Here is a 13,808-nt window from a genome sequence, read left to right on the forward strand (position 1 = left end):
AAGAATTAACAAAAAGAAAGAGGGTATAGCTTTAATAAGCTAGTCACAAAAAAGAAATTTGTCAAATGCTATAAAAATAATGTTTTATGGACATGAAAATAACAAAGTTGACACCAAAAGTGATTTTTAAAAATGAAAAAAACAAAACTCAACCGTGGAGGGAATGTAGAAAATTTTAATAATGTAGAGTCATTTTAAAAAAATGAGGCCTACTTTGTTTATTTCATTGATGATTCCTTCCCTTCAACCCTTTACAAAACATGCATTTTCTGTCACAGTTCTACTATTTATAAACAAATGGCAAACTAATAAAAATTAAAACTAGTGGTCAGGATCAAACAGATACATTAGTGGAAATATAGTTAAGGTACTCTTATAGAAAGAGACAAATAAAATGAGACAAATACAAAGGGAGAAAGATAAATGGACAAAATATGACTAAAATATTAAATAAATATTCCAATTTTGAGAAAATTATACATTATTATTGCATAGACACTGAATTAATAACTGATAAAGAGATGGACCGGGCTTTGTGTTGTGACTGTGGGAGCACTGTGAGTGTGTCCTCACGGTGTGTTCTCACCATGGGGCAGTGAGTTGACTCAACATTGCCAGAGGAACATTTGGTAAAGTGAATCTATTATTAAAACCTATGTACATCTTTTGACTCTTAAATTTCACAACCAAACATTAGTCTTAAAAATATTGTGAGGAAGGGTACAAATGTGAGTGTACACATGTGTTCATGGCATCAGAGTGTAGATTTGCAAAAGTTTAGCCAAAGACTAAAAACCTTCCAATGGGCATTGGTTAAATAAATTGCCTTGTGCTCACACACATTGGTATTCTATGTAGTCATTAAATCCTGGTGTAGATAGGTATTTATTGACATGGAGAGGTATTTTTAACATTTCTGACCAAGGAAAATAAGATTATACAATGGAAATCAGGGTATGTTCACATTTTAAAATAGTAATTGGTATATGTATACACAAATTTACACACCTACTTCTCTCTTTAAGATGTCTAATACGTCTTAGAGACAAGAAGATAGTTGTAAGGTAGTCTCAAAAAAGTTAACAGCATTATAATAGCTGACAAGATTGAGGTAAGGTTTTTTGCTTCCTTTTTTACACTTTTTAGCCTTTCAAAGAAAAGAATAGCTTAACATATTATTAGGCAAAAACTTTTATTTGGGGAACTTAAATTGCGTATCAATCTCCTAGTCTCTGTATTAACCGGAAAAATCATCTATAGTTCTGCCCACAGAAGGAAAGGATTCTGACTGTGATTTTATGCCTCTAGTTAATCCACCCACAAGGCCAGCGAGCAGAGCACTAAGGAAAGGATGCTGCCCTGTGTGGGGGAGGGACACAGTGCAGGAGTGGGGGGGAGGGACACAATGCAGAGGTATGGAGGAGGGTCAAAGTGTAGGGGTGTGGGGGAGGGACAGAGTGAAGGGGTGTGGGGGAGGGACACAGTGCAGAAGTGTGGAGGAGGGTCAAAGTGCAGGGGTGTGCGTGGGAGGGACACAATGCAAGGGTGTGGGGGAGGGACACAGTGCAGAGGTGTGGGGGAGACTGCTATCTGCCAGTAAGTGCTGATGCAACACTGAAGAATTCTTCAAATGCATTTGTGAGAAAATGGGGGAAGAAACTTAAAATTGTCCCCCCAAACCATCACTTTAGTTGGATTTGTGAATACATGGTATTTATTGAATTTAAGCTCTCCAAGCTATTATTGACTGTAACTTATTTTTCCTCTTTTTTTATAATCCAAAGAACACAAGAGTATGGGACGTGTAAAACGTCAGGATGGCATGAGAAAAAAAGAGTCCACTTGGAAGTCCATTAGGAAGACCTTAAAAGGTACTTGCAGATACATATCCCATGGTTAAAAGGTTGTCTTTTTTTGTAACCAATAATCACCCACTCTGAACCTTAGCCCTAAGCTGAAATCAGACAAATATTGAATATGATTATGGTGCTGCAGTGAAAAAAAATCCAGCTGTGCAGATAAGCAAAAAGTAGAGGATTCTTCTTTGTTATTCTCTTGATGTGGAGACGTGATCCCCCCCCTTTATACACAATTAAAGAATAATACAAAATAATGTTTGGTAGGTGTCCAGTGGTATGATTTAGTTGAGATAAATTCAAAGATGTAATAATGTGAAGCACAGAAAACTTCATCAAGAAAGTGAATCTTCCAAAAGGCCTGTGGCCTCCTATTTTCAAGAGAATAGCACAACCAGTCACCTAGAGAATGGACTGATCCAGAGTCCAGGGCTTAATTGCTGACTTCCCACTGCTCGCCGGTGCCCCAGAGTTCTTCAGTAGCAACCCAAAGCTCCACGTCTCAGAAAACCTTTACTCATCTTCATTGCCGCTGCTATTACTTGAGTGCAGTTGTCTGTAAAGTCTTGGTTGAATTATTGAAGCAGTTGCCTAACTGCTATTTCTGCCTCTTGCTTTGTCCTCTTCTAATCAGTCTACCCAGTGTGATCTTCCTAAAATCCACCTCTGAACCTACCGATCTCCTCCCTAAAATACTTCAATGACTCCCCATTTCCAAGAGCATAATCCCCTAACCGTTTAGGATGACACACAGATTTCTTTGTAATCAATCCTCTCTCCTTGTCCCTCCAGGCTCATCTCTGCTGGTCCCTGACACTTCATCTCTTCATCCTGAATGATTTGTTATTCCCAGCATGTAGCAGACGCGTGTCACCGTGGGGCCCTTTACACACTGACACCCCGCCCCCATCGATATCCTCCCACTTCCTTTATCACCTGGTTACCTTCAATTCATTGTCGATGACTCGGTCCAGATGCCACCTCTTCCTGGGTGTTTCATCTGACCTCACATTTCAAGGATTGATAGACTTGCATCTCTCCTGTAACACCCCACATGTACCTCTATTTTAGGGTCTGTCTATGAAACAGTTCACTTGTTTTGCCAGGTGCACTGTCAATTCCATGGGGTCAGGAATTACATCTTATTCATTGTGGTATCCTAAGGCAGATGTTTGGCCAGTAGATGGTGATTTTCCCCAAATGTTGTTAAATTCGAACCTGAATGGATAAATAAATAAATAAATAAATAAATGAGTAGTGAAGAGTATACTGTGTGAATAAAATCATTGAAATGTGTGTGCCATCATAGACGTAGAATTAAATGACTCTATAAGGGAATATCAAATGATTAGAGTATGATACCAAAGTTTTCTCAAAATTGCCTCTTACTTAGTGTTCAAGTCACACAAATTATAGTCGTTCATGTGTTGATTGTATAAATATTTGTGTGTACTCTATATGTATACATATATAGTTGACCCTTGAACAACATGGGTTTGAGCTGTACAGGTCCACTTACAGGCGGATTTTTTCAATAAATATGTACAGTACCGTCTAGGGATTTTCTATCCTTCTGATTCTCTTAACATTTTCTCTAGCTTATCTTGTTTTAAGAATACAGAATATAAACTTTTAACAAACAAAATGTGTGTTAATTGATTATCTGTGTTATCAGTGGAGCTTCTGCTCAATAGTAGGCGATCTTTAGTTAGGTTTTGAAGGAGTCAAAAGTTATAAGTGGGTTTTCTACTACATCCAGGTCAGTGCTCTTAACCCCTACATTGTTCAAGGACTGAGTGTATCCACATTTTGTATATACATGTGTAGACACACACATTTCCCATACACTTAATGTATAAGTTAGACTGATTTTCACTAGCGCACAAACTCCATATACCAACCAGACCTGCAGTTTATGAAATAGTCTTCGTTTCTCATTACAAATTTTGCTATTTAAGTCATTGTAAGATTCTTGAGATCAAAGTCTGTTATTACTTGACATTCCGTGTTGTGCCAAGCATTGTGTTAAGCCCTCAGTAGTTATATTCATGTGAGGAGATGAACTTGATCTCATGAGGAAAGGGGCAATTTGTTCTTGAAAATCAGGAGAGTGGGTTCCAGGAATATAGAGCAGGCCCAAAGCAGCACATGAATTGAGGGAAGTTTTGTAAAAGAGGCACAGTGCATAGGAGTTGACATTTTATTAATAACATCTTTCTTGAGAAATTCATGCAGCCTGGGCTGTTTCCAGCTCGTTGAAGCCCTCTCTTCTGCTGAGGTAGTGAGAAGCAGCAAATTTAAAGTAAAGCTAAAAGAAGCCTGGGAACTCAGCTTCTGGGCAGTCATTTTCAGTATTTATGTGTGTCTGTAAGTGGCTAGTGACTGGTGGTAGCACCATTGATTCTATTTTTAACAGTTGACTTCCTCACAATCAATGGGATTGACCAAACCAATAGTCAAGTCAGCAGCAACAAGAGGCCAACCACACTGAGACCCATTAATGTGGCCTGTGGCTCCAGATGGGGGTACACCTCCAACAAACCCTGGGCCAGGGAACACATCTCCTGGAACTAAACACCCCCAACCTCCTTTCTTAGTGCCAGCTGACCCCCATTACCATAGAAACTTGGTGGAGAAAGACCCAAAAGTAAATTATGCAGCTCTTTAGCACCCTCTGGTGTCCAGTCTTCCAAAAACCCCAAATTCCCCTGGGTTTTTTTAAAAGGTAACAGATCATTCCTGCCCAAAGGTATGTACCTCCTTGTGATGTTCAGGAATCCAGAGAGACTTTCTTTTAACTGACTTCACCATTCATGTTGGCTAAAGAATACAACAAGAGGGAAAAACCTTTTAGCTGGCATCTGAGGGGAACTAGTATCACCTAAGCAGTGCATTTTTGTGACTTGCTAATGTGAAAATTGCCTGCTGTAAAATCTGAAATTTATTTTCCGTTACACAACGTAAAATTTTCTATAGAAAGTGTTTATAATGGAATCCTTAACTATGCGAAGTGCTCCAATAAGAGGATGGAAGGGCTAAAGAGGTACTCACCGACCTAGCATAGTGATTTTTTTCTTAAGAGTCCTGCTCCCCACTTTTATCTACTGGAGAGTGTCATAAAAGAGAAATGTTATGAAGTGGTAATCAGATTTGGGTCCTGGGCTTGCTGTTTTTTTCAGGTTGAAGTGTGACTTTGGATACCTTACAATCTCTATGAATTTGTTTTCTCAACTATAAAATAAGAATGTAAGTATAGGTCTTCTTTATCATCATGCGTTAAAATAATGAAAATCTAAGATTCTCTGGGGTTGTTAGGGTTTGGGTTTCCATATGATCCAGAGAAGATGGATAGAAACAGAGATTTAATTATCTACTTGTGCATATGTTTGGATCTCTTCATAATAAAAAAAAGTTAAATAACTTACAGTTGGAATCAATTTCCATGTTCTCCTGAATATCAAATTAATGAGACTCAGTGGTAATCCTGAAACATAAGAAGAATGGTGGATTCTCATTTTAGACTCTCTTGTGATTCGATACTTTAAAATAAGCATTGGTAGTTCAATAAACTTTCCCCTTTTTTAGAGTGGCCTTAAGCAATATATGAGAAGAAGCGAATTAGAGAGAGAGAGAGATTTCTGCAGAGAAGCACCAAATGCTCTTCATATATTTTTATTATAACAGTGCTCACTTATTAAGATCCTACTAGGTACCAAGAGTTTTAGATACTTCATTTTATTTAATCCTCCTAATGTTCTTGCAAGGTAGAATTTATTATTCTCATTTTGTAGAAAAGGAAACTAAGCCTCAGAGATACAAAGCAATTTGTCCCAGTTAACACACAACCTGTGGCGCTAATATTCAGACCGAGTCTTGTCTGAATCCAAGCTGTTTTTCTTCCCTTAGAAGTAACCTGTTTTCATTTAGAGAGCAAAGAAGGGAAGAGAAAAAACTCCTGAACCCATTGTTCTAGCCCAGCAGTTCGAGATGTCTTTTCTTAGCAACAGATGGTTTCACAAAGTCCCAAAAGCAGACAATGCAGCGTCCTTGCTTTGCCTCCCTGGCAGTGAGGTGCCCTCAGGGCTCTCCCCTCCCCATTAGCAAAGTCAGATCCACAAGGAAGCAGCTCCGCTCACTCATTCTTCTTTCCACAGACTTTGGTTGAGCATCTACTGAGAGCCAGATCCTCCCAGGACAGTAAAGTGAGACTGGAGTTGTTTCTTCAAAACTCTTTACGTGTCAGCAGAAATACCACACATGCCTCTAACTGGGAAGTAAGGAAGGCCTTGCTGACCCTCCTCTTAGAATTCCGAGGAGATCAGCATAGTGACAGGAGTTTGTGCTCCCATCCATTGGCTCTTAGCCCCGACAGCCCGGTAAGCAATTCGTTCCTGAACTCCCAGGAACTGAGCTTCAGGTAGGAAAAGGGCGAGTTGGAGTATCTCCACATCTTACAGAGAATTAAAGAAATTCTGTTGCCAAAAGTGTATATAATCATGGTGCAGGCCTTGATGCATTACTGAGAAGTCTAAACACCTGCCTGGGTTTCAAATTCTCTCTCTACTCTACCTTTCGAAGCAGCACATCTCCCTCTAACTCATCTGAGAGATCTGAGTAGCAGGGCTGACGTTCTGAAGCCAGAGAAGGCCTACTCTGTATATTATATAACCTCCGTGGTTTTGCTTGGTAAGAAGGGAGTTAAACGGATGCCTGCTGCCTATTATTTCTCTTTCCATTAGCATACATGTTCCTTGCTGGATTTTGAAAAGCTTCATCCCATCAGTCCCAGACAGGAGGAGTCCAAATGTACTCTCCAGTTTCCTCCAGCCAGAGCTGCTGCTGCACCTTCCTGGGCCTTTGGAAAAGAAACCCGTGGGTTATCAAGATCACTGATAACCTTGGGAGGAGGCAGAAGGGCAGGACTTGGAGAGGAAGAGCCGTTCCCTCTGGGTAACGGGTGGGGAAATGCTTGGCCCGGTGGAGCTTTAGCGTTTTCAGAGTTGAACATCCTCATGAGTCACAGACCTAAAAATGAGAGACTACAAGGGGAAAAAGACAAGGGCAGTGTATCCGGGCAAACACGGCTAGGAAGTTGAGACTGGAATGCGCAAGCGCAAACGAAAGGACAGTCTCCCACTGCAAAGCTCCAGAGACATTGAGAACTCAAGCTTTCTGAAAAACAAACAATGGGATTGTATTTAATTTTTTCCTTTGTATTTTTTCTTAGCTTATACTAAGCCTTTTCCCTTCTAGTTCTTTATTTCAGGATCGCTGCATTCTACTGCGTTTGAAGCGGGGAAAGGAACTATAAACCTAAATTATGGCCAATCAGATTGTACTCACAGCTCAACTGCTGGACAAATTGCAGCTCATGAAATTTGCTATGGGTCAGGAGACTGCGTAATTTTATTTTAATCAGTCTTATTTGAGCTGGAATGCCATTGCCTCAAATCCTCTGAACGGGATTCCGGAGGGGAAATAGACTGGTCTGATTTCCTCTCTTCTCACCTCTTCCCGCCCCCCCCCCCCCGCGCCACCCTCCATTTTTGTAGTAAAGTGTTTCAGGTCTTGGGGAGATAATGAGAAATAAAAGTTGAGATGGTCAAATTTTATTTTCATTCTGAATGAAAGCCAGTCTGGAGCTCATGTTCACTTCAGCCTTTCTTGCAATGCAGGATTACGCTGCCCAGACATCTGCAGTGTTCATTTGCATAGAGATGTCCCAGTCAGACCAGGGCCCCAAGAACCACAAATGCTCTGCTGATCTGCAGCCCTTGCCTTCTGTTCGGATTTCTGGAACATTATTCCATGTCACGGGAGGCCTCCCAGGCTGCTGCAAAGTCAGATGGACCCACATCTCCACCACACAGCTGCCTCCTCAGCAAGGGGGAGAGAATAAGGCCATTCAGAGTCACCGAAGTATGAGAAGAAGATAGCATCAACACTTCTCAGAAATCCCCAGGATCCGTAATGTGATCTTCACCACAGCTTACATCACAGACTCAGACCTGAAGAGAGGGGCAGGCAAATGGTCACTGTGCTCGGTCAGGATGCAGGGTCAGGATATCACCCACTCTTTGCTCTAACTCTGAAGCCCGGTCTGCGGAAGGATCTACACAGTGGTGAAATGCGTGAACAACGACAGTTTGCTTTCCAAAGGAGAGAATTCAGCAACAGCCTCACCTGCGGTCATGCATCAGCTCACAATTCAGGAGTCCAGCACAAGCTGGTTATGCAGAGCCCATGCTTTTCAGTGCTCATGTCCACGCCAGAGACATAAAAAGACCTTCCTTGAGTGACTAAGGGTCAGGGGCAGTCTCTGCCACTTCTCCTCTTGGTGACGCTCTTCTTCTTCATCGTTTTCACCTCAGCTTTCTTCACTTTCCTTCTTTGGTCAAAGGAATCAATAACTCTAGTCAAATAATTTAAGATAGCACAATAACTCTGACAAACCAACAAACGAAGAAACACATGAACAACCAGTTTGACATTTTAGGAAGGTTATCAATTTGCTCATTTATTAAGTTAATAAAGGATTACTAGCTTTCTTTTCAGGCCGATGCAAAGGATAACAATATGAAGACATTATTGATGATCTTAAGTAGTTGAGGCTTCAATCAGCCAATTGTCTGAGGTGGCGTGAGACAGGCCAGGGGTAGCTCTGCATTTCTGCTAGGCTGAGACACAAAGTGACACCAGATCCAGCTAGAGAGAGTCCATTCTGTCACAAGATGAGAATAGCCTAATGCAGTAAAGTAATCTCTTTGACAATAGTAGTAGCTAACATTTAATTTAGTGTTTACTATGTGCCAGGAACTGTGTTAAGTGCATTATGTATATTACCACGTTTAATTCTCACAACAGTTCTAGAGAGAACCCGGCATGAACTAATGCTAAAGCAAGGGAAGAAAGAACTGAGAAGATATGATTTGCAGAGACTTGCATGAGCCAAGTCTTTGAAGCAGCTACCAAGTTCTCAGTAAGAACTTCAATTTCTAAGAGAGACTGGCAAGAGTAAGGCAGAGCACTGGTCCCAGAGGTACCTTGGGCATATCAGACTACATACTACAGTTACCGTTGGTGACTTTGTACTCCTTGAGAACAAAGTAGAATTCCAGTGTTTAGGATGAGGGCACTCTGATAAAGCTACATTTGCAGAAGGTGAGTCTTATTGATGAGTCAAGACTTGTGCTGGGTAAAGTACCTCGGTCCACTCACATGTGCCTGTGGCCAAGATGAACCTAATCTCCTAGGGATTACGGACTCATAGTTACCGGTGGTCTGGTTCTCCAAACATCTGCACTGGGGAACCTGAAATTCAAACACATGTCCCTAGACCTTTATTGAATTAGAATCAATGAGGGGGAGTTCAGGAGACTTTATAATAAATCCTCTACAACTTCCATGTGGACACTGGAGTTTGAGAACCATTGAGCTCAACTTTCAGGAAGGTCTCCAAAAACACTGGCAAGGGGATGGGTACCTGCAAAGGGAGCGTCCAGCACCAGGTGTGAGGACGTGGGCGGGCATGGCGGCTCCACTGGGCAATACTATTGCAATTGTCATATACATTCTTAAAAGTAATTCAGATTTACTTATTTCTTGCTTTTGTCTTTTGGGATTTTATAGCTTTTAAAAATAACTCAAAAGGCAAGTAAATTTTTAAATAAAAATATAACACTGGCTTAGATAATTAGCCTTGGGTTCTATTTCTAAGAAGCATTAAAACATGATTAACTTTCTTGACATGAATCTAAGAAAATAAACTTCCTTCCTTCCTTTAAAGGAGCTCAACATGTGAATTTGTCTAAATCCTCAAAGGCAAAGTCCAAATATTTACTCCTTAATGAGTGAATTACAATAGCCATCTCTACATTAAACCTACCTGTTTTTAAGCTTAATTGGAACTCCCCTGAAACTAATAATGGTGTATCTAATAAGCACTAATAATTTTCACTTAATGCTTTTGCCCCTTTTTCTAAAGACTTTTATAAGAAAGAGAAAAGAAGAGATAAACAAACAAAGGAAAAAAAAAAACCCAGCTTATCCAAGAACCACTTCTCTTTATTCATTTACTTTTTTACCAGGGAACACATGTAGTTTGTGTTAGAAAAACTTGTTTAAAAATATTTTTTTCAGTTTTTTAAAGAAATTGATTTTATTACAAAGCAAGTGATCATCACAAGCATTTAACAGTAGATAAAATGATTTTTCTACATTATTGTAAACTCCCAAAGGATACATTTGTTTGCTGTAGTCTGAGACAGACATTGCAAAATGTATGATCCCCAATTTGTATTTCCCCCAGCATCCCCAAACTCAGCCTTCCCTCTAAAACTTTACTCACTGCTCCGATGCATTTTGTGGACTGAAAACATTCTCCACATAAACTTCATGGAACTAGTGTTCAGTTTCTGCAGTGGATGCATTTTTCATGATTAAAACTCACAGCTTGCTTTTTGTCTGGGGAACATAGTTCTAGGAGAGCAGGCATTCTGAGCTACAAGTTCCTAAGTCACAAATGGTTTTAAACTTTGATTCACTTCAAGATACATAGGTTTAGCAACAGAATGTGTCACTACGAATTTGTGTGATTGAATTTTCATGCAACTTTTGTGCACAAGTAACACATTCCAGATATACCTGTTTCAGTCAGAGCATCAGTAGGAAATAGATGGTGTATTCTGATTACATAATTCCAGAAGGATCTAACACAAAGGTGTGGGCTGCTACAGAGGAAACGCAAATAGTACAGGCACCTAAGAGGAGCACCCGAGAGGTGTCATCACCCCTAGGCCTGAAGGACAAGGACAGGAAGAAGTTACCAGGGTGCAGAAGCACACTGTTGTGTTAAACAAACCACCAAAGCAGTGGTCTTCTGTTGAGAAACACAGATGTCCAGAAGAGATCTGATAGGGAAGGAGCTGGGTAATAAATACCTCGCTTCCTTCTCCCTCCTCTTTCCTCTCATCTCCTTTGGAGGCTTTTGTCAATTAAACCCCATAGATATCAGAGGTCACGGGAGACTCTTAATGTGTTCCATCACATATCAGCCTTGCAGGGCTGAAAGAAAGATGGAGAAGGTGGAGTGAGGGTACAGAGGCAAATGGAAGATTTTTTGGCATAACCCGTATGACACACTGGTTTTAATACTGACTCTGGCACTTAGCATGGGAGTTACCTTAGGCAAATTACCTGGGCTAACTAAGCCCTAGTTTCCTCCTCTGTCGTGTGAAGACTCTAATCACTCCCTTGCAGTGGTTAAATGAGAGACCATGTGCGTATCACCAAGGCCAGTGCCTAGAGTAGAGGAAGAATGAAAAGATGAGTTTCTCCCTCTGTAATCCCTTTCTAAGCAGCAATGGGTTGTATATAATGAGTGTTACTTTCTCCCTGGTTTCTCCTTTGACAGACATCAGTTATATACAAAGAAGATGTCTTCCTGAGAAAATACGAAGGTACTTGTTCAATAATTAAACCCACAACAATAGCTTCATCAGATCAACACTAAACCAAATGAATAAACTAGCAATGGAACAGTAATTTTCTAGTAATAGATTTCATAGAATTGCATCCAATCAGACACATATTGATAAATCTTGGTTTTTAAAAGAACATTTCCTATAGTAATTGATAACAAATATTTCATAGGCATTTGTGCTTTGTGGTCAACTGATATCAAGTCTCCTAAAATGTATCATCTTTGGTAATCTGAATAGCAAAAGTGAGTAGATATGTATTTGCTTCTGTTTCCAGAAGAGGAAACTGGGGCTCACAGAGGTCACAAGACTATAAATAAGGAAACCAGGGTTCTGTCAACAGGCATAAAGTATGGAATATCATTTTAACATTTACCAAAATTTCAATTTAAAATTTGCTATGTGCCAGACACTGTGCTATGCACAGAGGTTAAAAAATATGATGAGTGAGCCATTATCATCTCTTCCCGTGTAGCATGTCCCCAGCCTTTTGCTAGGCACTGGGTGACTGCTAAGAATATTAATGGTTTCAGAGTAAACAATGATCTAACTTTACTTGAATCTGTATTCTTCTTTATTTATTTAATATTTATACATGATTGATGTGCTTTTGTGCACAAGTAACACATCCTTGTGCACAAGGGTTGACAGTTTTTTAGATATTTTTCTTGGTTGATGTGATTGGGTAACTAAATGGTCTCTCTGTTGAGGTAACATAACCAACCTAACTCTTTATTTTTTTATTTTATTTTTTTTAAGATTTTATTTATTTATTTATCTTTAGAGGGGAAGGAGAGGGAGAGAAACATCAATGTATGGTTGCCTTTCGTGTGTCCCCTGCTGGGAGTTGGCCTGCAGGGAACCTGCCTGCAACCCAGGCAATGTGCCCTGACTGGGAATCGAACCGCGATCGTCTGGTTCGCAGGCCCGCGCTCAATCCACTGAGCTACACCAGCCAGGGTCAACCTAACTCTTTAATCAACCACAAATTGATAAACTAGAAATCCCAGAACAATCACAATTACTTGTAGATTTAATTCACCCACACATAGCTATTTCTTCTTCCACCTTCTTCTTCCTTTTTCTATTCTTTCTTTCTCCAATATTTTCTTGTAAAATACTTATAAAGCAGTCCTTAGTCTTTTGTAGCTTGGAACAATCAAACCTAAGTTGAAAATCAAAATTGCATCTATGAGAAATGTTCAGTATAGAGGGTAACCATGCAATCAATTCAACAATAGTCGTAAAATATAATTGATCTGAGATATTTCAGCACAGGATTCTGCCGTAGCATAAATAGGGTGAGTTACTGCAGGAGGCCGTCTTCAAGGGTATTTGAAAATTGAGCAGGAGAGTTCCAGGGGGAGTTCATGCAGCCAGAGTAGCAAAACCAAGAGCTCTCTGAGTGGTTAGCAATGGCTGACACCTGTTAATGAGTGGTAGGAAGATAGAGGGTGAAAGGTAAACACTAGCGAAATACTGAACAGACGTATTTGCTGTTGAACAAAATATAAATTTCCAGGGCCTTCTACAACACTGACATTAGGTTAACTAATATTGGATTTACTAATGAAGATGCTGGATTTGAAGTATTTGGAGAGACACACATGATGCCAGGGAACTGTATCTTTGAAGGGTAATCTAGGTTTATCTTAGACACATAAAGGAGTTCTTTACAAAATTGGAACATCGGCTTTGGCATGGCTACCTCCAACAGAACAGGTGTGTAACCAATCAGCAGCCGATAGCAGTAAGTCTACACTGAAAATCAATACTGGCCATACAGGAGGGAAAACTGCCGCTGAGGACTTGGGATCATTTTTCAAGTCCTCCTGTCTGAATATGTTGTAGCATTGTGAGTAAACAGGAGGGCCCTGCATTATTGGTATCCGTCTTCATCAGTCTTCTAACCAAATTGATCACCTGGCCTTCACTACAAGAGGCCCATTCCTGAAGCACTGAGTTTCAAAACTGATATTAGTTAGTTAATGAATCCTCTGAAGTCTTCAGTCATTAGTGCAGCGTGCGAGTCTCCTATAATCACGGGACCATTTGACCCTACCCTTCACATGCTTCCATTAGAGGAGCCCTCTGGTCAGATCAGACATGGCCCCTACACCTTTAATATTCTCTTGGGAAAATTTGGTTTCGCAGAAAGAATGCGAGCTTTGGTTCAGCGTAGTTCATTGTGAATCATATTTCTGACTCTGTGACCTTAGGCTAGTTCATTAACTTTGCTGAATTCATTTCCTCATTTTGAAAATAAAATGAAAAATATCCGCTTTTCAGAGCTGTTGTGAACATTAGAGATCACTTTATAAAATGTCAAGAATGTGCCTCTCACATAATAGCTTCTCAATAAATGGTGGCTGTTATTGTAATTCCCTTCTCCAGGTTCCTATTTGGCAGTTCCGAAGCATTTCTGTACTCCCCAAGGTGTTGTCCCAGTTCCCACTCTGTGTTCGGTGGATGT

General features: G+C 40.2%; 1 long non-coding RNA gene across 1 annotated transcript in view; it reads left to right on the forward strand.

Moving 5' to 3' along the window:
- The window catches only part of LOC118978216 (uncharacterized), a 66,022-nt gene extending 58,664 nt beyond the window's left edge, over positions 1 to 7,358 (forward strand). The window contains exons 2-3 of the long non-coding RNA XR_005064660.1: positions 5,036 to 5,102; positions 7,110 to 7,358. This is a non-coding gene — a long non-coding RNA (uncharacterized LOC118978216). The remainder of the gene's footprint in view (positions 1 to 5,035; positions 5,103 to 7,109) is intronic.
- Positions 7,359 to 13,808: the final 6,450 nt, after the last annotated feature.

Source organism: Sturnira hondurensis, unplaced genomic scaffold (assembly GCF_014824575.4).
Source record: "Sturnira hondurensis isolate 20B ecotype Veracruz unplaced genomic scaffold, ASM1482457v3 Scaffold0001872, whole genome shotgun sequence".
NCBI classification, from domain to species: domain Eukaryota; kingdom Metazoa; phylum Chordata; class Mammalia; order Chiroptera; family Phyllostomidae; genus Sturnira; species Sturnira hondurensis.